We start from the raw sequence: 22,058 nt of genomic DNA, 5'->3' as shown, positions 1-22,058 counted from the left end.
AAGCACCACATGTACAAAAATATTTATAGCAACTATTTTTGTGGTAGCAAAGAATTGGAAAATGAGTGGATGCCCATCAATTAGGGAATGACTGAATAAGTTGTGGTATATGAGGATAATGGAATATTATTAATTCATAAAAATGATAAACAAGCTGATTTTAGAAAGTCCTGAAAAGAGTTATGCAAACTGATGCTGAGCATAACAAGCAGAACCAGGAATACATTTTACACAGAAACAGTAAAAATGTGTGATGATTAACTATGAAAGACTTGGTTCTTCTCAATGGTTCAGTGATTCCAATAGACTTTGGAGAGAGGATGCCATCTGCATCCAGAAAAAAGATCTAGGAAAATGAATGTAAATCAGTATATACTATGTTTAGTTTTTTCTGTTTTTTTTTCCCTCTCCCATGGTTTTTCCCCTTTGCTCTGATTTTTCTCTTCCAACATGATTCATAAAGCAATGTGTATTAAAAATAAATTTTTAAAAAGAATTATCAGAGAAGAAAATGATCTTGTAGGCCTATGATTCATGGAATCATGAGCTCAGAACAGTAGGGGATCTCAGAAGGCATCTTTTTTAAGCCATTCATTTTACAAATGAATGAGGGCAGTGAAGTTGGGATAGATTAAATGACTTTCCCAAAGATACAGGAGTTAAATATTGGAGGCAGAATTTAAAAGCAGGTCTTCTGACTCAGAAATAGTGTATTTTTTTTGCCACTCTAACTTAAGACCATACTAGATTTTAGTAGTGATGAATAATATTTAGGGGAGGAGAAGTGAAAGAATTCTAAGTCTTACTTAAATGCCTACTGTGTTCTATGCATGGTGCTAAGCAACATTTAAAGAACCCAAATATCTCATTTCATTTTCATAACAACTTTGGGAGGGAGGAGTCATTATTGTCCTTATTTTACAATTAAGGAAACCGAGAGTCACATACTTTGTGAATGTCTAAAGTCATATTTGAATTTAGTTCTTTCTGACTTCAGACCCAGCAGTTCCATGGTACCATCAAGCTGATTCTGGAAGCATTTTTATAATGTCTTTCAAAAATTATCTGATTTAATTTCTTCATTTGTAAGTACTATAAGTATTCTGATTCCCATTTTAAAATGAAGAACCTAAGTTTCAGAGACAATAAATAACCTATTTATTATCACGTATCTATGAAGTAAAGAAGCAGAATTCACACACAAGGCCAATTCTGATTTCACCTTAGCATCTGGCCTCATTCATAAGTAGTAAAATGAGAAGGAATTTCATCACATAGGATATTGATTCTAGAATGAACCTTAGAATATAGAATAGAATATAGAATTTTAAGACTGGAAGGAATCTTGGAGCATTAGACATTAGAATATAGAACATAAAATGCTTGACTGTTAGAAAATGCATAGAATGTAAATGGTCATTCGAACCCTAGAATATTGAATCTATTAGAGAACTTAAAACATAATGTCAGAGCTAAAACCGACATTTAGAACACAACATCAGAAGAGAAAAGCATCTTAGAACATGGAAAGGTAGGACATAAAATTCAAAATGTCATATCAAGAAGAAACCTAAAAGATAATCTGCTCCAATCCTCTCATTTCTCAGATAAAGTTTAATGTGAACAGCAGAAACACCTTCCTTCCTTCTTTCCCTCCTTCCTTCCTTCCTTCCTTCTTTCCCTCCTTTTCCTTCCTTCTTTCTTTCCCTCCTTTCTTCCCTCTCTTCCTTCCTTTATTGCTTCCTTTCCTCCTTCCCTTCCTCTTTTCCTTCCTTTCTTCCTTCCCTCTCACCTTTCCTTCCTTCATTGTGACCAAATGATATCCTTTGTGACTTTGAACAAATGATTTCTCTTTTATGGACCTCAAGTTTTCTTACCTTTCAATTAGATTTTACAATAAATGTTGTCTGTAAATCATGAACCTATGATTGCTAAGGCCCTTTCAATTCTAAATACCATGGTTCTATAATAAGTTTTTGGGAGAGGGCTGTTCATTATAAAGTATCTTCCCCCCAAATTTTTATTTGTAAATTCTATTTTTTATTCAATTAATCTTCATCCTGGAATATTGTGAATTGCTTGATTTCAAATGGTGTCAGTCTCATTATTTTTAGGGATACATATAGGTGTGAGGAGGTTTCCTTGTGTGAAAATATAAACTACAAAAATGAGAATATCCCCTAGTATATACTTGGATCCTCTGTATCATGAATCTTTGACTCAAGGGTTACAAATAATAATAAATGTAGTACTTTATGATTATAAATCTCTGATTATATCATTCCTTCTGATACTCAAAAGCACCCTGGAAGAAAGGTAATAAGCCTATTAATTAACCCTATTTTGCAGACAAGGAAACTAAAACATCAATTTCCTCAATTACTCAATTAATTAGTAGTGGAATTAAGACAATAAACCAGGTTTCTAGTCTTTTTATGTGAACTTCTTGACTTTCATTTTATACTTTTTTTCTAACCATCATTTAGCACAATGTCTCACCCTCAAAAAACAACAAAAACAACGACAAACAAAAACAAAGGGGAACTTAATAAATGATTATTGATCAAATTATTGATTGATTGACTCTCAGGTCTATTGGTGTTCATTTTATCATGTCTGGCTACTGAACTCTGCCTCTAACTCCCTGGGTTACCCTGCAAAAAGCACACTATGTCATGGCATTTTGAAATGCCTTATTAGGTCTAAGTCTAAGGTTTACCGGCAGTCATGAGCTAGGACTAGCAAAGAATGATTTTAAAAAAATGAAAAGGCTTCAGTTGGGATTGAATGAAGGGTGAGTTATATTAGAGAATGGAGTCAGGGAGGGAAAGGTCTCAATGATAATGGAATAATGAATAATGATCAATGGAATAATAGATAACAGAGATAAGCTAGATTTACACTGTTGTGTCCTGCTTTCTAGAGGCCTCAAGTTGGGGAAACTAAATGTACTGTTGCTTTCTAGAGCCCCTGTGCCGGGGTGATTAAAATATACCATTTTAGTGGAGAAGTGATGAGGTGAAACTCCTAAGGATTGTGGGAAAATGGAGTCTGTTTATTCCCAATTATTTCATCCTTTTATACCCTCATACCCTTATGTGACCAAAACAACACTAGTCATGCACTAAGTATATACTGCCCATGTGGGACCACATAAACAAGTTGCTATTGTATGTAGTTTACCATCGGGTATTACTGTTCCACTTGGTATCACTCTGCTTCAGTCACTGCCCCCGATCTTCTCAGGAAGGCCAAGAGCCCTTAGGAGCCAAAACAGACATCGTTGGCAGGTTCCCTTTGGGTTGAAAGGTCTTATATCTCACCCAGTTTCCCCACTAATTATCTCCCACCCAGTGTAGAGAGTCTACACCACTCTAATAGAATTTGAATTTATGCAAGAATTGTGGTATGAAGAGACAAAATGACCTAAGATGAAATTATAATTCTGATCTTTTTTATGAAACAAATATTCTACTGATGCTGAGTGAAATGAGCAGGACCAGGAGATCATTATATACTTCAACAACAATACTATATGATGACCAGTTCTGATGGACCAGGCCATCCTCAGCAATGAGATCAACCAAATCATTTCCAAAGGAGCAGTAATGAATAGAACCAGCTATGCCCAGAAAAAGAACTCTGGGAGATGACTAAAAACCATTACATTGAATTCCCAATCCCTATATTTATGCACACCTGCATTTTTTATTTCCTTCATAAGCTAATTGTACAATATTTCAGAGTCTGATTCTTTTTGTACAGCAAAATAACGTTTTGGTCATGTATACTTATTGTGTATCTAATTTATATTTTAATATATTTAACATCTACTGGTCATCCTGTCATCTAGGGGAGGGGGTGGGGGGTAAGAGGTGAAAAATTGGAACAAGAGGTTTGGCAATTGTTAATGCTGTAAAGTTACCCATGCATATATCCTGTAAATAAAAAGCTATTAAAAAAAAAAGAAGAAAAAGAAAAAAATATTCTAAACTTAAATATTCAAAAAAGGCATTTTCATATAAATAGAACACCAAAAGATTTCACACAAAAGCACAAATACCATTTTATGTACTTGCTTTTAAAAAAGTATGATGAATTCTACATAATACTTTTCAAAATTTTCCTGTTCCTTTTTTTCTTTCTTTATTAAAGGGTTTTTTAAAATTTTTCAAACATATGCATGGATAATTCTTCAACATAAACAATTGCAGAATCTTGTGTTCCAATTTTCTCCCCCTTCCTCTACCCCCTCCCCAACTAGTCCAATTTATGTTAAACATGGTAGAAATATATGTTAAATCCAATAAATGTACACATATTTATACAATTATCTTGCTGCATAAGAAAAATCAAATCAAACATGAAAAAAATGAGAAAAAATAAAATTCAAGCAAACAACAAAAAGAGTGAAAATACTATGTTGTGAACCACATTAAGTTCTCACAGTCCTTTCTCTGGGTGTAGATGGCTCTCTTCATCACAGGACACATTGGAACTGGTCTGAATCATCTCATTGTTGAAGAGAGCCATGTCCATCATAATTGATCATCATATAATCTTATTATTGCCATACACAATGATCTTCTGGCTCCCTTCATTTTACTTAGCATCAGTTCATGTAAGTTTCTCCATGCCTCTCTGGAATCATCCTATTGGTCATTTCTTACAGAACAACAATAGTATTCCACAGCCTTCATATACTATAACTTATTCAGCCTCTCCAACTGATGGGCATTCACTCAGTTTCCAGTTTCTTACCCAAAGAGAGCTGCCACAAACATTTTTGCACATGTGGTCCCTTTCCTTCCTTTAAGATTTCTTTGGGATATAAGCTCAGTAGAAACACTGCTGGATCAGAGGGTATTCACAGTTTGATAACCCTTTGTGCCCTGTTTTTTGTGTTCTTTTGAACTTCCTTTTAGTTTCTTCTGTACATATTTTTAAAATGTTAAAATAGCCCCTTGGGGGGGGTGAGGAGAAATCATTATGTTATTATTCCCTAGTTTCCTTCCTCAAATAAAAAATATTTGAAAGTAATGATTATACTCAAGAAAAATAAATCCACACAATGTTCATAAATTTCCCACAGATGTATGTCTACATTTTGTGTCCATCATCTTTCTGTAAGGAGGTGCCTAAAATGTCTCATCATAGATTCTTTGGATACATAATTTATTAATGGATTGTTTAAAATTCCCAAGTATTTATAATCTGCCTTTCTTTACAATGTTGCTATTCCTATATAATATACATGAATTCAAATACATGAAATGAATTCAAATACATGAAATTCCTATATATTACAATGCTTTCATTGTACTTGTTTTATAAATTACTTATCGCAAGCTTTGGAAATACCCAAGGAAATGATGTTTTTTATTGTCTTTGAGGGTATAATGATAATTTAAAGACTATAAAATTGTCCTACATTAAAAATATTTTATCCTCAAAGAACTTGTCAGGGTTGCCATTGTTATCCTCATTTTTGCAGATGAGTCAACTGAGGTAGACAGAGGTTAAATATATTGCATCTTAATATCTTAAATAGCTCTCAAAACTAACAAGTATCTGAGCTCAGATCTGTACCCAGATCATCCTGACTTCAGGTCTAATTGTTGATTCACTGACAATTAGCTATCTGCATTATAAAACTGACTACATTGAATCCTTGACATAACTTTCCAAGGATTCTTATGTTCTATGAACATTTTTTTCCCTTGCAAATTCTTTTTGTTTCCTGATTTGATTGATGTGATTCATTTCTTCCTACATCTTTAAATGCAGTCTGTATATATTAACATTTTGGCCACCACATCTCAATATTGACTCATAGTAGGCTTCCAATAAATATTTCTTAAGCAGAATTTTAAGTCAAGCTCCCTGGTTTGTAATTTATAGATTTTGGGTTTTTTTCTATCTTAAAAAAAAAAAACTTGAAACACTTTCACACTTTTTTTTCATTCTGGCCCTATAATGCCATTTCTGCTTGGCCCTGAACTTTTCAAGAAAGGGGAGATGAATTCACCTGATTCTCCCATCACCTTTTTCAATGTCTTGGCATGTAAACCACCTGAATTAGATAATCTGAACTAACAATAGAAAGCTAGTAACTCTCTCTTGTTATAGCTTTCATTGTCTTTGGTATCAAATTCCTATAAGTCATTTTTTCCCTTTGATTTTTCAATCCAAAGATATGTCTCCACTGGTGGAGAAAAAAAAGCAAAATAAAAACTAAGCATCTAGTCCTTCTGAAAGAGTAATACTCTGTCAAGACAAGGTGAGGTCTGAAATAAAGTTATTTATATTTAAATAAAGATAATGGGAAAGTGTTAGAAATGTAAAAGTAGGATCAAGAAGACTTGGCAACTGATTAAATATTGAGGCAGAAAAGGGACGAGATCTTGGCTCCTTTTTAATTTTTTTTTCATAAATAAAATTTAATGACCCATAGTAAGTCATTTAATCCTGGTTGCCTCAATCTCTCAGCTGTAAAATGAGCTGGAGAAGGAAATGGGAATACTCTAGTATCTTTGGCAAGAAAACTCCAAATGGGATTTTGAAGAGTCAGATACAACTAAAATAACTGAGTAAGTACAACAAATTTTTCTTCCTTCACTTTCCCCTTCCCCAATATGTTGGGAAAAATAAATCCAAATTCCTTTACCAGGTGAAAAATATGTATAGTCACAAATTCTGTCACTGGGTATTTATGCACATATATTCATATGCATAAATGTATGTATCTCTGTGTATGTAAATAAATATATTTATATGTGTATTGTGTTTTTGTATTTGTGTACATATGTGAATGTGTGGGTGTGAGTGAGTGTATTTTACCCCAGAAGCTAAAATTCATCATCTCTCTGTGAGGATAGACAGTTATTTTTTTACTCAGTCATCTAGCATCCTAGTTGATTATCAGGTTGATTAGAATTCTTACAGCTTACATAGTTGTTTGGCTTAATTGTTTTTGTTGTATACAATGCTTTTTCCTAGATCTGCTCATTTCATTCTTCACTAGTTTATATGATAAGTTCCAAATGTGATATAAAAATAAAAGTTGACATCAATGCAATTCATAGAATAAAAGAAAAGTACCTATCAGATCAATGGACAAAAAGATGACCAAATAATGGATGTAGAAGATCATAAAAAAACAAAAATTGAAAAGGTTTTGGACATACAAGTCCAATAAAACTGGAGGACATTTTTTTTTTGGTAAGTTTATCTTGATACAGGTTTTCTTTCAAGATATAAAGGGAAATGTTTCAATTTTATAAGAACAAAAGAAACTGATAAATTGATAAATCATCTAAAAATATGAACAAGAATTTCTAAAGGGAAAATCTTAATCCATGATTCAAATACATGAACATGAAAATAAATGTATTATCTAATCTTAGTGTATTTTTTAAGCAAATACAAAGATTACTGCTTATATAAACATATATTTTACTAATCAACAAATCAACTTACAAATTAAGGAGAACTTTTTCAATTTTTTATTTTTTTAATTTCAATTTCTCTCCATTTTTTCCAATCAACAAAAAGGCAAGAAAAATAAAACCTATTAAAATATGTATAATTATGCAAAACACATTTCTGCATTATCCATTATCCATTCCAAAACAAACAGACATGAAGTCATAAAGAAAGAGAAAAAATATGTTTTAATGTGTACTTGCAGTCCATCAGTTTTTTTCATCTGGAAGTGGATAACAATTCATGATAAATCCTTTGAAACTGGGGTAGATTATTGTCTTGATCACAGTTAATAATTATTTCATAAATGATATCTTTACAATATTGCTATTACTGTATAGATTGTTCTGTTTTACTCACTTCATTTTCCATGAGGGAATGGATATTTTACCAGGTTTCTCTGAAACTATTCCCTCCATTGTTTCTTACCACTAATAGTTTTCTAAATCATTTATATACCATAACTTGCTCAGTCATTCCCCAAGCATTGGGCATCTTTTCAATTTCTGATTGTTTTTCCATCACAAAACCAGATGCTATATTTTTGTACATATGGGTCTTTTTCTTCTTTGATCTCTTTTGGGCATAAACTTAGAAGTGTTATTGCTGGGTCAAAGATTTTGTACATTTTAATAGTTTTTGGGGCATAGTTTCAAATTTCCAAAATGACTGGACTAGTTATAGCTCCAACAATACTTTGGAGTACTTTCCCCTCCCATTTTCAATTTAATAAATATGTGTTAAGAGACTACAATGTGCCAGACACTGTGCTAAGCACTGGGTATATATAGAAATGAAAAAAAAAAAAAAAAGACAGACATTCACTGCTCCAAACAGCTTAATAAATGAATACAACACATAAAGTTGAAAAGCAAGGGCAGGATACCATGGGTACTTAAATTGAGAATAAGGTGTGACCTGGGAGCAAAACCAAATAATGGATGTAGAAGATCATAAAAAACAAAAATTGAAAAGGTTTTGGACATACAAGTCCAATAAAACTGGAGGAAATTTTTTTTTGGTAAGTTTATCTTGATACAGGTTTTCTTTCAAGATATAAAGGGAAATGTTTCAATTTTATAAGAATGAAAGAAACTGATAAATTGATAAATCATCTAAAAATATGAACAAGAATTTCTAAAGGGAAAATCTTAATCCATGATTCAAATACATGAACATGACAATAAATGTATTATCTAATCTTAGTGTATTTTATAAGCAAATACAAAGATTACTGCTTATATAAACATATATTTTATTAATCAACAAATCAACTTACAAATTAAGGAGAAGTTTTTAAGTTCTTTTTTTTTTTATTTAATAGCCTTTTATTTACAGGATATATACATGGGTAACTTTACAGCATTAACAATTGCCAAACCTCTTGTTCCAATTTTTCACCCCTTACCCCACCCCCACCCCCTCCCCTAGATGGCAGGATGACCAGTAGATGTTAAATATATTAAAATATAAATTAGATACACAATAAGTATACCTGACCAAAACATTATTTTGCTGTAGAAAAAGAATCAGACTCTGAAATATTGTACAATTAGCTTGTGAAGGAAATCAAAAATGCAGGTGGGCATAAATATAGGAATTGGGAATTCAATGTAATGGTTTTTAGTCATCTCCCAGAGTTCTTTTTCTGGGCATAGCTAGTTCAGTTCATTACTGCTCCATTAGAAATGATTTGGTTGATCTCATTGCTGAGGATGGCCTGGTCCATCAGAACTGGTCATCATATAGTATTTTGTTGAAGTATATAATGATCTCCTGGTCCTGCTCATTTCACTCAGCATCAGTTCATGTAAGTCTCTCAGGCCTTTCTGAAATTATCCTGTTGGTCATTTCTTACAGAACAGTAATATTCCATAATATTCCATATACCACAATTTATTCAACCATTCTCCAACTGATGGACATCCATTTCAGTTTCCAGTTTTAGCCACTACAAAAGGGCTGCCACAAACATTCATGCACATACAGGTCCCTTTCCCTTCTTTATAATCTCTTTGGGATATAATCCCAGTAGTAACACTGCTGGATCAAAGGGTATGCACAGTTTGATAACTTTTTGAGCATAGTTCCAAACTGCTCTCCAAAATGGGTGGATTCGTTCACAACTCCACCAACAATGCATCAATGTCCCAGTTTTCCCGTATCCCCTCCAACAATCATCATTATTTTTTCCTGTCATTTTAGCCAATCTGACAGGTGTGTAGTGGTATCTTAGAGTTGTCTTAATTTGCATTTCTCTGATTAATAATGACCTGGAGCATCTTTTCATATGACTAGAAATAGTTTCAATTTCTTCATCTGAGAATTGTCTGTTCATATCCTTTGACCATTTTTCAATTGGAGAATGGCTTGATTTTTTATAAATTAGAGTTAATTCTCTATATATTTTGGAAATGAGGCCTTTATCAGAATCTTTGACTGTAAAAATACTTTCCCAGTTTATTGCTTCCCTTCTAATCTTGTCTGCATTAGTTTTGTTTGTACAAAAACTTTTCAGTTTGGTATAATCAAAATCTTCTATTTTGTGATCAGTAATGATCTCTAGTTCTGCTTTGGTCATAAAGACCTTCCCCTTCCACAGGTCTGAGAGGTAAACTATCCTATGTTCCTCTAATTTATTAATAATTTCATTCTTTATGCCTAGGTCATGAACCCATTTGACCTTATCTTGGTGTGCGCGTTAAGTATGGATCAATGCCTAGTTTCTGCCATATTAGTTTCCAATTTTCCCAGCAATTTTTATCAAACAGTAAGTTCTTATCCCAAAAGCTGGGATCTTTGGGTTTGTCAAAGACTAGGTTGCTATATTTGTTGACTGTTTTATCCTTGAACCTAATCTATTCCACTGATCAACTAATCTATTCCTTAGCCAATACCAAATAGTTTTGGTAACTGCTGCTCTATAATATAATTTTAGATCTGGTACAGCTAAGCCACCTTCATTTGATTTTTTTTCATTAATTCCCTTGAAATTCTTGACCTTTTGTTTTCCATATGAACTTTGTTATTATTTTTCTAGGTCATTAAAATAGTTTTTGGGACTCTGATTGGTATAGCGCTAAATAAATAGATTAGTTTAGGTAATATTGTCATCTTTATTATATTTGCTCGCCCTATCCAAAGAGCATTTAATATTTTCAATTGGTTAGATCAGACTTAATTTGTGTGAAAAGTGGTCTGTAATTTTGCTCATAAAGTTTCACATATTTCCCTTGGCAGATAGATTCCTAAATATTTTATATTATCAGTAGTTACTTTAAATGGAATTTCTCTTAGTAACTCTGACTGTTGGATTTTGTTAGTGATATATAAGAATGCTGATGACTTATGTGGTTTATTTTATAACCAACAACTTTGCTAAGTTGTGGATTATTTCTAATAACTTTTGTTAGCAGAATCTCTGGGGTTCTCTAAGTATACCATCATGTCATCGGCAAGGTGATAATTTGGTTTCCTCATTGCTATTCTTATTCCTTTAATCTCTTTCTCAGCTCTTATTGCTATAGCTAGTGTTTCTAATACAATATTAAATAGTAACGGTGATAGTAGGCAACCTTGTTTCCTCTCAGATCTTATTAGGGAATGGTTTGCAGTTTGTCTCCATTACATATGATGCTTACTGATGGTTTTAAATAGGTGCTGCTGATTATTTTAAGGAAAAGTCCATTTATTCCTATACTCTCAAGTGTTTTTAATAGGAATGGAAGTTGGATTTTATCAAATGCTTTTTCTGCATCTATTGAGATGATCATATGGTTTTTGTAATTTGGTTATTAACATGGCCAATTATATTGATAGTTTTCTAATATTAGACAAGCCCTGCATTCCTGGTATAAATCCTACTTGATCATAGTGTATTATCTTGGAGATGATTTTCTGTAGTCTTTTTGCTAATATCTTATTTAAGATTTTAGCATCAATATTCATTAGGGAGATTGGTCTATAATTTTCTTTCTCTGTTTTAAGCCTACCTGGCTTAGGTATCAGTACCATGTCTGTGTCATAGAAGGAATTTGGTAGGACTCCTTCATTCCCTATTTATATAGCATTGGGGCCAATTGTTCTTTAAATGTTTGGTAAAATTCACATGTAAATCCATCTGGTCCTGGGGATTTTTTCTTAGGGAGTTGTTTAATTGCCTGTTCTATTTCTTTTTCTGAAATGGGACTATTCAAGCAATTTACTTCCTCCTCTGTTAGTCTGGGAAGTCTGTATTTTTGGGTAGTCATCCATTTCACTTAGGTTATCAAATTTATTGACATAAAGTTGAGCAAAATAACTCCTTATTATTTCTCTAATTTCCTCTTCATTGGTGGAAAGTTCTCCCTTTTCATTTTTAAGACTACTAATTTCATTTTCCTCCCTCCTTTTTCTAATCAGATTTGCCAAAGGCTTATCTATTTTATTGGCTTTTTCATAGAACCAACTCTTAGTTTTATTAATTAGTTCAATAGTTTTTTTACTTTCAATATTTTATTTTCTCCTTTTAATTTTAGAATTTCCAATTTAGTATTTGATTGGGGGGTTTTAATTTTGTCTTTTTTTAGTTTTTAGTTGCAAGCCCAATTCATTAATCTTTTCTTTCTCTGTTTTATTCAAGTAAGCCTCTAAGGATATAAAATTCCCTCTTATTACCACTTTGGCTGCATCCCACAAATTTTGGTATGATGTCTCATCATTGTCATTATCTTGAGTGAAATTATTAATTGTATCTATAATTTGCTGCTTCACCCAATCATTCTTTAAGATGAGATTGTTTAGTTTCCAATTACTTTTTGGTCTATTTCCCCCTAACTTTTTGTTGAATGTAGTTTTTATTGCATCATGATCTGAAAGAAAGCATTTACTATTTCTGCTTTCTTGCATTTAATTTTGAGGTCTTTATGTCCTAATATATGGTCAGTTTTTGAATAGGTTCCATGAACTGCTGAGAAGAAAGTATATTCCTTTCTATCTCCATTCAATTTTCTCCAAAGATCCAACATACCTAATTTTCTAATATTCTATTTACTTCTTTAATTTCTTTCTTATTTGTTTTGTGGTTTGATTTGTCTAATTCTGAGAGTGCAAGGTTGAGATCTCCTATTATTACAGTTTTGTTGTCTATTTCTTCTTGCAACTCTCTTAACTTCTCCCTTTAGGAAGTTGGTGCCATACCACTTGGTGCATATATGTTTAATATTGATATTGCTTCGTTGTTTATGCTACCCTTTAGCAGGATGTAGTTTCCTTCCTTATCTCTTTTAATTAGATCAATTTTTACTTTTGCTTGATCTGAGATAAGGATGGCTACTCTTTTTTTAATTCACCTGAAGCATAATAGATTTTGCTCCAGCCTTTTACCTTTACTCTATATGTATCTCCTGCTTTAAATGTGTTTCTTGTAAACAACATATTGTAGGGTTCTGACTTTTGATCCAGTCTGCTATCTGCCTCCTCTTTATGGGGAGTTCATCCCATTCACATTTACAGTTAGAATTACTAATTCTGTATTTCCTGCCATCCTAATAACCCCAGATTATGCTTTACTTATTCTTGCCTCTCCCAACCCTCTTTCCTCCTTTTAAACTTATGTACCCCTCTTGTATCACGATACTTATCCTCTTTATATCCTCCCTCCCCCCCCTTTGAGTTTTCCCCTTCCTTCCCTTATTACTCTTTTCTTTTCCTTTTCCTCTCCCCGTTTTTAATGAGGCGAGAGAGAATTTTCTCTAAAACAAATGTCAATTATTTTTTCTTTGAGCCAACTCTGATGAGAGTAAGATTCACACAATGTTCCTCCCCTCTCTAAATTCCCTCAGATATGATAAGTTTCCTTAGCCTCTTTGTGGGATGTGGTTTCCCTTCTTTTTATCCCTCCTTCCCACCTTATTCTGCCATCATCCCTTTTCCATATCTACTTCCCTTTTTTTATGTTATATCAAGTTACAATCAAATTATACATGTATTCTTTTTGTATATCTACAACAAATACAATTCTCAAGAGTTATTTTTACCTTTTCTGCATTTCTTGAGGTTCTATGCTTGGAGATCAAATTTTTGTTTTTAGTTCTGGTTTTTCTTCAGAAACAAATGGAATTCATTTGTTTCATTAAATATCCATCTTCTTCCCTGGAAGAAAATGCTCAACTTAGCTGGGTAGTTTATTCTTGGCTGCATCCCAAGTTCTTGTGCCTTTCGAGATATCATATTCAGGTCCTTCTTTCCTTTAATGTAGGGCATGCCAGATCTTGGGTGATCATTATTATGGACCTCAGTATTTAAATGGTTTTTTGCTGCTTAGTAAAATTTTTTCCTTAATCTGATAGTTCTGAAATTTTGCCACAATATTCCTTGGGGTTTTTATTTTAGGGTTTCTTTCAGAAGGTGTTCGATGAATTCTTTCAATGCCTATTTTACCTTCACAGTTCTATTACATCTGGGCAGTTCTCTTTGATGATTTCTTGTAAAATAGTATCTAGGCTCTTTTTTTCATCATAGTTTTCAGAAAGTCAATAATCCTCAGATTATCTCTCTAGATCTATTTTCCAAGTCTGTCGTTTTTGCAAGTAGATAATTCATGGTTTTTCAGTTTGTCATTTTTGTTTTGCTTGACTGATTCTTGCTGTCTCAATGAATCATTAGTTTCTATTTGTTCAGTTCTAATTTTTAAAAATTATTTTCTTCATTAGCTTTTTTACTTCTTTCTGTATCTGTCAGTTGAGTTTTTAAATGTATTGTTTTGGTCTGTGGAATTTTTTCCATTTCACTAATTTTTTTTTTTTTGCAGATTATTTTCTTTTTCCAATTCACAGATCCTACTTTCTTGCATGTTCTTTGTCTTTTCAATTCACGGATCCTACTTTCTTGCAGGTTCTTTGTCTTTTCCAGATTCCAAATCCTACTTTCTAGTAGATTCTTTATTTTTCAATTCACAGATTCTTACTTTCCATGAGATTTTTTTACTTTTTCCAATTCGTATTTCAGGAAGTTGTTGCTCTCTTTAAGGCTTCTCTTTCCTTTTCCCATTTATCTTCTAACTCTCTTTTGAGGACTTTTAATGGTCTCTTCTGTAGGAGCATCATGTAAAGGAGGACAGTCTGATGCATGTTTGCTGTTTGAGGTCTCTTCAGGTTTGCTGACCTGCTCTTTTCTGCATAGAGTTGTTGATCGTTCTTTTCATCTTTTTATTCATGTTTTAAAGCCTTTAGGGTGGGTCTCCCTAGGCAAGGGGTTACCAGCTTCCTCTGCAGAGCAGGGAAAGATGTAAACCGATTTCCGGCTCCCAGGTATGGGAGTGCTCTGAGTGAGAGTTTTCCCTTCCCCCAACAGGAAGTGGATTCAGCACTGGCCGAGCTATCAAAGTGCCGAGTTGGGCTGAGTGGGTTAGCGATTGCCCTTGGCTAGAGACTAAGGGGTGAAAGTGTCACTGTCCCAGGCCGGAGCCTCTTGTGGGACTGTGAGTTTAGCGCTGACCGCGGACCACGGACCATGACGCCCAGACTCTGCCCCAGTGTCTCTGCCCGATGCAAATCGGCCCTGGAAAAGCTCTATGGCCCCAAGCGGAGCCTCCCACTGTGCAGATTGGAGGCTAACCCGGGCTGCGTCCTCCTACTGTGCAGGATCACAACTGCCCCAAGGAAAAGCCCTGTACTGCGGGTTGGGGCTGCGGGCTTGTGCTGAGATCTGTGCTTTCACTTTCGGTTTGAGACTCTCCTCGGAACTTAATTTCTCTCCCAGTCTGCGCTGATCTCCCCCCTGGCCCCGGAACCAACCTTTTTTTGGCGAGACTGCAGATTTTCTTCGGCCCGTGAGTTGTTCTACTTCTTATCTTTATGAATTGTAGCAGTCAAGACTATTTTTGAGGCTCGATATAATATTGATAAAGAGGGTAAGAGAAGAGCTTAGAAAGTCGCGTGTGTCTTCTCCGCCATCTTGGCTCCCTTATTCCAGTTTTTAAGTTCTAATGGAAGATTAAGAATTACCTGCAAAGTTCTGAGATCTCTAGAAAGGAAGACTGAAAAGTCATGGGGGAGAAGCAATTGAGTAGTTGCAGAGGTATTGAGTATTAAAAAATTGAATCATCATGATGATGAGATTTCAACACATCCCCACCAGCATCTATTCTTTTCTTTTCTTTTATCTTTATCATCTAAGACAATATGATCAGTGTTAAATAGTCTCTGAAAATTGTTTAAATTTGCATTTTTCTAATTATTAGTCATTTTGAATTTTTTAAAATACGGCAATTAATAATTTTGTTTCTTTCTCTGAAAACCATTTATTCATATCCCTTGACTACTTGTTAGAGGGGAAATACCTCTTATTCTTGGATATTTCACTTAGTTCTCTATGTATCTCAGAAATGAGACTTTTGGGCAGCTAGGTGGTGTAATGCATAGAACAACCATCCTGAAATCAGGAGGACCTGAGTTCAGATATGATCTCAGACACTTAACCTGTCTCAGTTGCATGATCCTGGACAAGTCATTTAACCCCAATTGCCTGAGGGGGGAAAATGAGACTTTTATCAGAGAATCTGAAAGATTATTCTTTATTTTGCATTTTTTCTTCAAATTTTTAATACAGTGGTTTTATTTGTAAAAAAAAAAAACTTTTAATTATATAATCAAAATGCCATTTTGCCACTTGCAAATTTCTGTCTCTTGTTTCATCATGACTCTTCTATCTATACATCCAACAGATAATTTATTCCATGCTCTGCTAATTTGCTAGTGATATTATCCTTTACAGCTAAATACTGTGCCCATTTTGAGTTTATCTTGATATATAGTATGAGATACTGGTCTGTGCCTAGTTTCTGCTAGAACACTTTCCAGTTTCCCAAACAGTGTTTGTTATATATTGAACTTTTGTTTAAATAGCTTGGGATAATTTTTATCAAACCCTGAATTATTGTGTTCATTTGCTTTTATACATAGAATACCTACCTTATTTCATTGATCAGTCTCTCCATTTCTTACCAAATGGGGCAGTTGGAGTTAAAGTAACTTGCTCAGGGTCACAAGCTGGGAAGTGTTAAGTGTCTGATGTCACTTTTAAACTCAGATCCTCCTGAATTTAAGGAATGTTCTATTTACTGATTCATCTAGGTGTCCCTTAAGTTTATTTTAAAAGGTTGTTTTAGTTTAGTTTCATTGTAGTTTTTTATTTAGTTTTAAATTTTTTTGTTTAGTTTATTGTAGTTTGTTTTCTTTTCCACTTTTTTCTTTCTTCCTTTCTTATTTTCAGTTACACGTCCAATAAAGATTTTCTCTTTAGTGTTGGTTTGACTGCATCTTACAAAATCTTTGTATGCTAGCCCGTTATTGTCATTTTTTAAATAAAGTTTCAGGTTGTTTTTGTGATTTGTTCTTTGACTCACTTTTAAGATTAGGCTATTTATAATTAATTTTTAATATCTGCTTCTATGCTCTTTTATTGAATGTAATGTTTATTAAGTAATAATCAGAAAATATATATTTCATATTTGTTTGTGAGGCTTTTAGGGTCTCATACATGTTTTTCTTTTTTTAAAGATACCATACAGTGCTCAGAAATAAGTATACTCCCTTCTATTTCTGTTCAATATTCTCCAGAGGTCTATCATATGAAACTTTAATTTTATTCATATCCTTAACATTTTTCTTCTTTATCTTTCAGATACAAGTATCTAGGTCGGATAGGCATAAATTGAGCTTCTATATTAATATAGGTTTATTAAAAATTTTTTACTTTAAGTCATTTAAGTTTACCTTCAAGCATTTGGATGTTTGATTTTGATTTTAATTCATTGTCTGTTTTCTTTAAATAAAATAAATTTTCACTGTACATCTGTTTTTAATTAGCCTATGGTGCTTTTGCTGTTATGTTATGTTATGTTATGTTATGAATGAGGCATGTGAGTGTGTGTATGTACCATGCACAGTTTGATAACTTTTTGATCATAGTTCCAAATTGCTCTCCAGAATGGCTGGATGTATTCACAATTCCACCAATAATGTATCAGTGTCCCAGTTTTTCCACATCCCCTCCAACATTCAACATTATCTTTTCCTGTCATTCTAGTCAATCTGACAGGTGTGTAGTGGTATCTCAGAGTTGTTTTAATTTGCATTTCTCTTAGTTAATAATGACTTGGAGCATCTTTTCATATTGGCCACAAATAGTTTAAATTTCTTCATCTGAAAATTATCTGTTCATATTCTTTGACCATTTATCAATTGGGGAATGGCTTGATTTTTTTATAAATTAGAGTCAATTCTCTATATATTTTGGAAATGAGGCCTTTATCAGAACCTTTGACTATATTTTATTGTTTCCCTTCTAACCGTGTCTGCATTAGTTTTGTTTGTACAAAAGCTTTTCAATGTGATATAATTAAAATTTTTTATTTTGTGATCAATAATGATCTCTAGTTCTTCTTTGGTCATAAATTTCTTCCCCCTCCACAGGTCTGAGAGGTAAACTATCCTATGTTCTTCTAATGTATTTATAATCTCATTCTTTATGCCTACATCATGAACCCATTTTGACCTTATCTTGGTATATAGTGTGGGTCAATGCCTAGTTTCTGCCATACTAATTTCCAATTTTCCAGCAGTTTTTGTCAAACAGTGAATTCTTATCCCAAAAGCTGGGGTCTTTGGGTTTGTCAAACACTAGATTATTAAAGTTATTGACTATTTTGTCCTGTGAACCCAATTTATTCCACTGATCAACTAGTCTATTTCTTAGCCAATACCAAATGATTTTGGTGACTGCTTCTTTATAACAAAATTTTAGATCCAGTACAGCTAGGCCACCTTCATTTGATTTTTTTTCCATTAGTTCCCTTGAAAGTCTTGACTTTTGTTCTTCCAGATGAATTTTGTTGTTATTTTTTCTAGGTTATTAAAATAGTTTTTTTGGGAAATCTGATTGGTATAGCACTAAATAAATAGATTAGTTTAGGTAGTATTGGACTGCTAAATCTTATGTGACCCTGACTGTGGCCTACCATACTTAAATTATTTTTTCTAACTCCTTGTAGTATTTTTTCTTCTCTACTTCTGAGCTCTGGAACTAAAATGTAATATTCCTTGGAGTTTTATTTTTGGATTTTCTTTTCTGGAGATAATCAGTGGATTTTTTCAATTTCTATTTCACTGTCTGTTCTTCTCTACCATGATGCTACACAAAGTGGCAATTTTCCTCTCTCTCCTTTTTTTTAGCTTCCTTTAATATATTGTCTTTATTAGAAAATAAGTTTATTGAGAGCAGAGATTGTATTTTTTTTCTTCTTATATTTGCATTACTAGCACTTTGTAGAATGCCTGACATGTAGTAAGTGCTTAATAAATGCTTGCTGACTATTGTGGGGTAGCTTCCTTTGATTGGCTGCCTTCATCTTTAAAACTGATGAGACCAACACTGTTATATTCTTTTCCTTCATTTTTTGACTGCACTTTGTTTTAGATACTCACAGATGAATGTCTGGTAAGAGAGGAAGGACTAATCCTGTGACCTCCATGTTAGGCAAACTGGGCATGCTCAAAAAGCATGGGCTACATATGTAAAATAAATTCAGGATCTTTCAAGGGAACTCACATTCTTTCCCAAAAGGGCCGCCTTCAAGGCCCAGCCCAAATACTATTTCTAGAAACACTTCCCTGACTTCACCCAATTAGAAATGATCCTTTCTGCCCTGAAATTCTAATGAGCATTTTGCTTATACTTTTCTTATGTACTTAATCATGTTATTCAATTACTTTGATTCTTTAAAGGTTTGTGATTTCATTAGGTTGTGTAATCCTTTTATTCACATAGGTCACAATTTTGTCATATTCAGAATCTTTCCTTTTGGTTTGACACGCCAGATCCTGGTTAATTGGCTAAGTATTTGAGAAGATGAGGTCCCCTCTACCCAACAATAAATTATCAGTGCAAGAAAACAATGGTAATGTCTTAAATTTCATAGCATTTAAATTTTTTTTTTTAATATTTGCCCATTATTGATCCATTTAAGCATCCCAACATCCTTGGATGGTGGAGTAATATATTTTAGTATTTTATTATCCACCATGTCTTACATTCTCAATTAGAATAAAAGCTTTCTGAGTAGGAACCACCTCCTATTCATGAGATAGCAAAGAGCTATGAAAAGACCATTGGGGTCAATTTCAGAAGACATTTAGTCAGATCCTGGCCCCAGCTTCCTTATCTATTAATATCTGAAAGAGGGAAGGAAAAGAGTTGGGCTATACAATCTCTAAGGTTCTTTATAATTATGATCTCTTAAGCTGTGATCCTTGTAGCTTCCACCATGCTTGTGCAGAGCCTTACATAATAATAGGTGATTAATAAGTATTGGATTGACTTGTGTATTTTTTTTATTTTAAAGAAAAAAAAAGAAAAGAGTGAACATATCACTAAAAAACCTTCTAAATATAATATTACTTTGTATAAAGAATTTATGATTTTTACTGTTTCACTGCCCTTTGAGTATGGCTTCCTGCACAAAAATTAAGTTGAATATCCTAATATGAAAGTATGCACTTTGAAACTTATTTTTTTTTGTCTTTCAAGGTGCTACCATCAGATATCGTTGTGTGACTTTGACCAATTCACTTCCCGTGGCCTTTTTATCTCATCATCTCTGAATTAAGGAGCAGTTTGGACTAAGAGAACATTCAAGATCTCTCTGGCTCACAAATTTCATGATTCTCCATAAGTCTAGGCATTTCACACTATTTTGCTGACTAACTAAGGTTAAGTATTTGACCTCTGACCAATCAATTTATCATGGATCATTCAAGAAAAGAATCTATTCATCCTGAATGTGCTAACATTAAATACTAGTCTTCAGATGGGATTAAAATTTCCCAGTGTTGGAGGGGTAGTATTGGATTCTGCTCTGGAAATGAAAATGAGAAGAAAGAAAGAAAGTAGACTCAAATCCTGTACTGGTTGATGTCAGGGGCTATTATATAATGATGGAGGTATTAGTGCCTGAGTTAAGTTTTCAGGATTATTTTAGCCTTTTAAAAAGCCTACTTATTCCAATTTATCTGTCATCTTCATTCTCTATAACTTTGACATACACATGGAGAGAGCTCGTTGAAAAATCTTTTAGGCAGAATTCTTTGAAAGAATTGGATGATGAGTTGTTGGTGGTGTTTTTATAATCAATGACTAGCACAGTGGGATCCAGAATTCTCTATACTTTTTTGGTGAGTTGTATGGCTGAAAAACTAATATCTATAAAAATTTATAGCATTTGTCAAGAACTTCATAAATATCATTTCATTTGGTCCTCACAATAATCATGAAAGGTACATGGCTGTTATTATTGTTAATTTATAGATGAGGAAACTGATATAGACAAGGTTAGTGAATTGCCCAAGGTTTTACTGTTAGGAAGTGTCCAAAACTATTTTGAATTCAGGAATTCCAGTCTATAAGCCCATTCCTCTCTCCATTGAACCAAGTAGATGTGGTCTGCTATATAGTATTGTTTACAAAAGGTTTTCTGTTCCTTTCTAATATTTCAGTCAAAGCTGGCTACTATGTATCAGGGTAAAGAGGAAGCAGCATCAAGATTGGATTCACATGATATGGGTTCAAATATCATCTCTAATGTTTACTACCTATGTGATCTTGGGTAAGTAATTTTATTTCCATGGGCCTCAGTTTCCTCATCTGTAAAATGAGGAGCTTGGATTAGATGGATTCAGAGGTCCTTTCTAACATTATACCAATGATTTGAGAATGCTTAGACTTTTCTATAAAGATTTTGTGGAGATAAGAAAACTGGCAAATAATAATCAGGAACATTTTTCTGTTTGTTTTGGAAGAATTTTTGCAATCTCCTCTTCTTTTGAATATTGTGAGAATCTGTCTTTCAAATTCTCCAAAACTTGTATTACCTTTAGTATGGACTGTTTTTATTTGGTCTGTCCAACTTCTCTATCCAAACTGTTTTTTCAGTACCATTTTTACTTTCTCATGTAACATAAGACTGTGATATGAGAGCAAAATTGTGGTGATTTCACCATTATTGATGGAGACAATGTTTGCTACAAAAATCTTTATCAACCTTTTCTATTTCCTATTGGTTCTTTTTTCTAATTTCCAAGTGAATAAAAAATGCCAAATATTTATATATGAAATTTAGTTAATATACTTTGGACAAATGCAGTGAATAGACAATGAACTGACCCTGGGATTGAATAAGAGGAGAAGAGAGAGCTAGATTACCTTTGGGAAATTACACAATATTTTTAGTGATGCTAAACTGTCCTATAAATGCACGTCTTAGAATAAAAGTGGGCTTAAAAAGTATCAGAAGAGTGTGGGGAAATAGTCATTCATCATTGGTGTCTTGATACAATAATAAGCACTATAGAAGAATGTCTGGCCTAATAATTAGGAGAGTTCTTTGATTTTCAAGAAGAAGGGACAAGACTGACACAGTATAAGAAAGAATTGATGAATTTTGATCTCCCCTGTTCAAGGAAGTACTATCTAATCAAACTCCTCATTTTAAGAGCAATAAAAATGAAATCCAGAGACTAACCTGGCATCATACTCAT

General features: G+C 33.3%; 1 long non-coding RNA gene across 1 annotated transcript; it reads left to right on the top strand.

The window, feature by feature from the left end:
- The first annotated feature begins 1,375 nt into the window (after positions 1 to 1,375).
- On the top strand, positions 1,376 to 20,723 carry LOC116421373. The gene is made up of 3 exons (XR_004231719.1): positions 1,376 to 1,531; positions 19,294 to 19,423; positions 20,053 to 20,723. It is a non-coding gene; the product is annotated as an uncharacterized LOC116421373 (long non-coding RNA).
- Positions 20,724 to 22,058: the final 1,335 nt, after the last annotated feature.

This window comes from Sarcophilus harrisii, chromosome 1, assembly GCF_902635505.1.
Source record: "Sarcophilus harrisii chromosome 1, mSarHar1.11, whole genome shotgun sequence".
NCBI classification, from domain to species: Eukaryota; Metazoa; Chordata; class Mammalia; order Dasyuromorphia; family Dasyuridae; genus Sarcophilus; species Sarcophilus harrisii.
The sequence above is the reverse complement of the archived record's forward strand: the minus strand, read 5'-3'. Positions and strand labels throughout refer to the sequence as shown.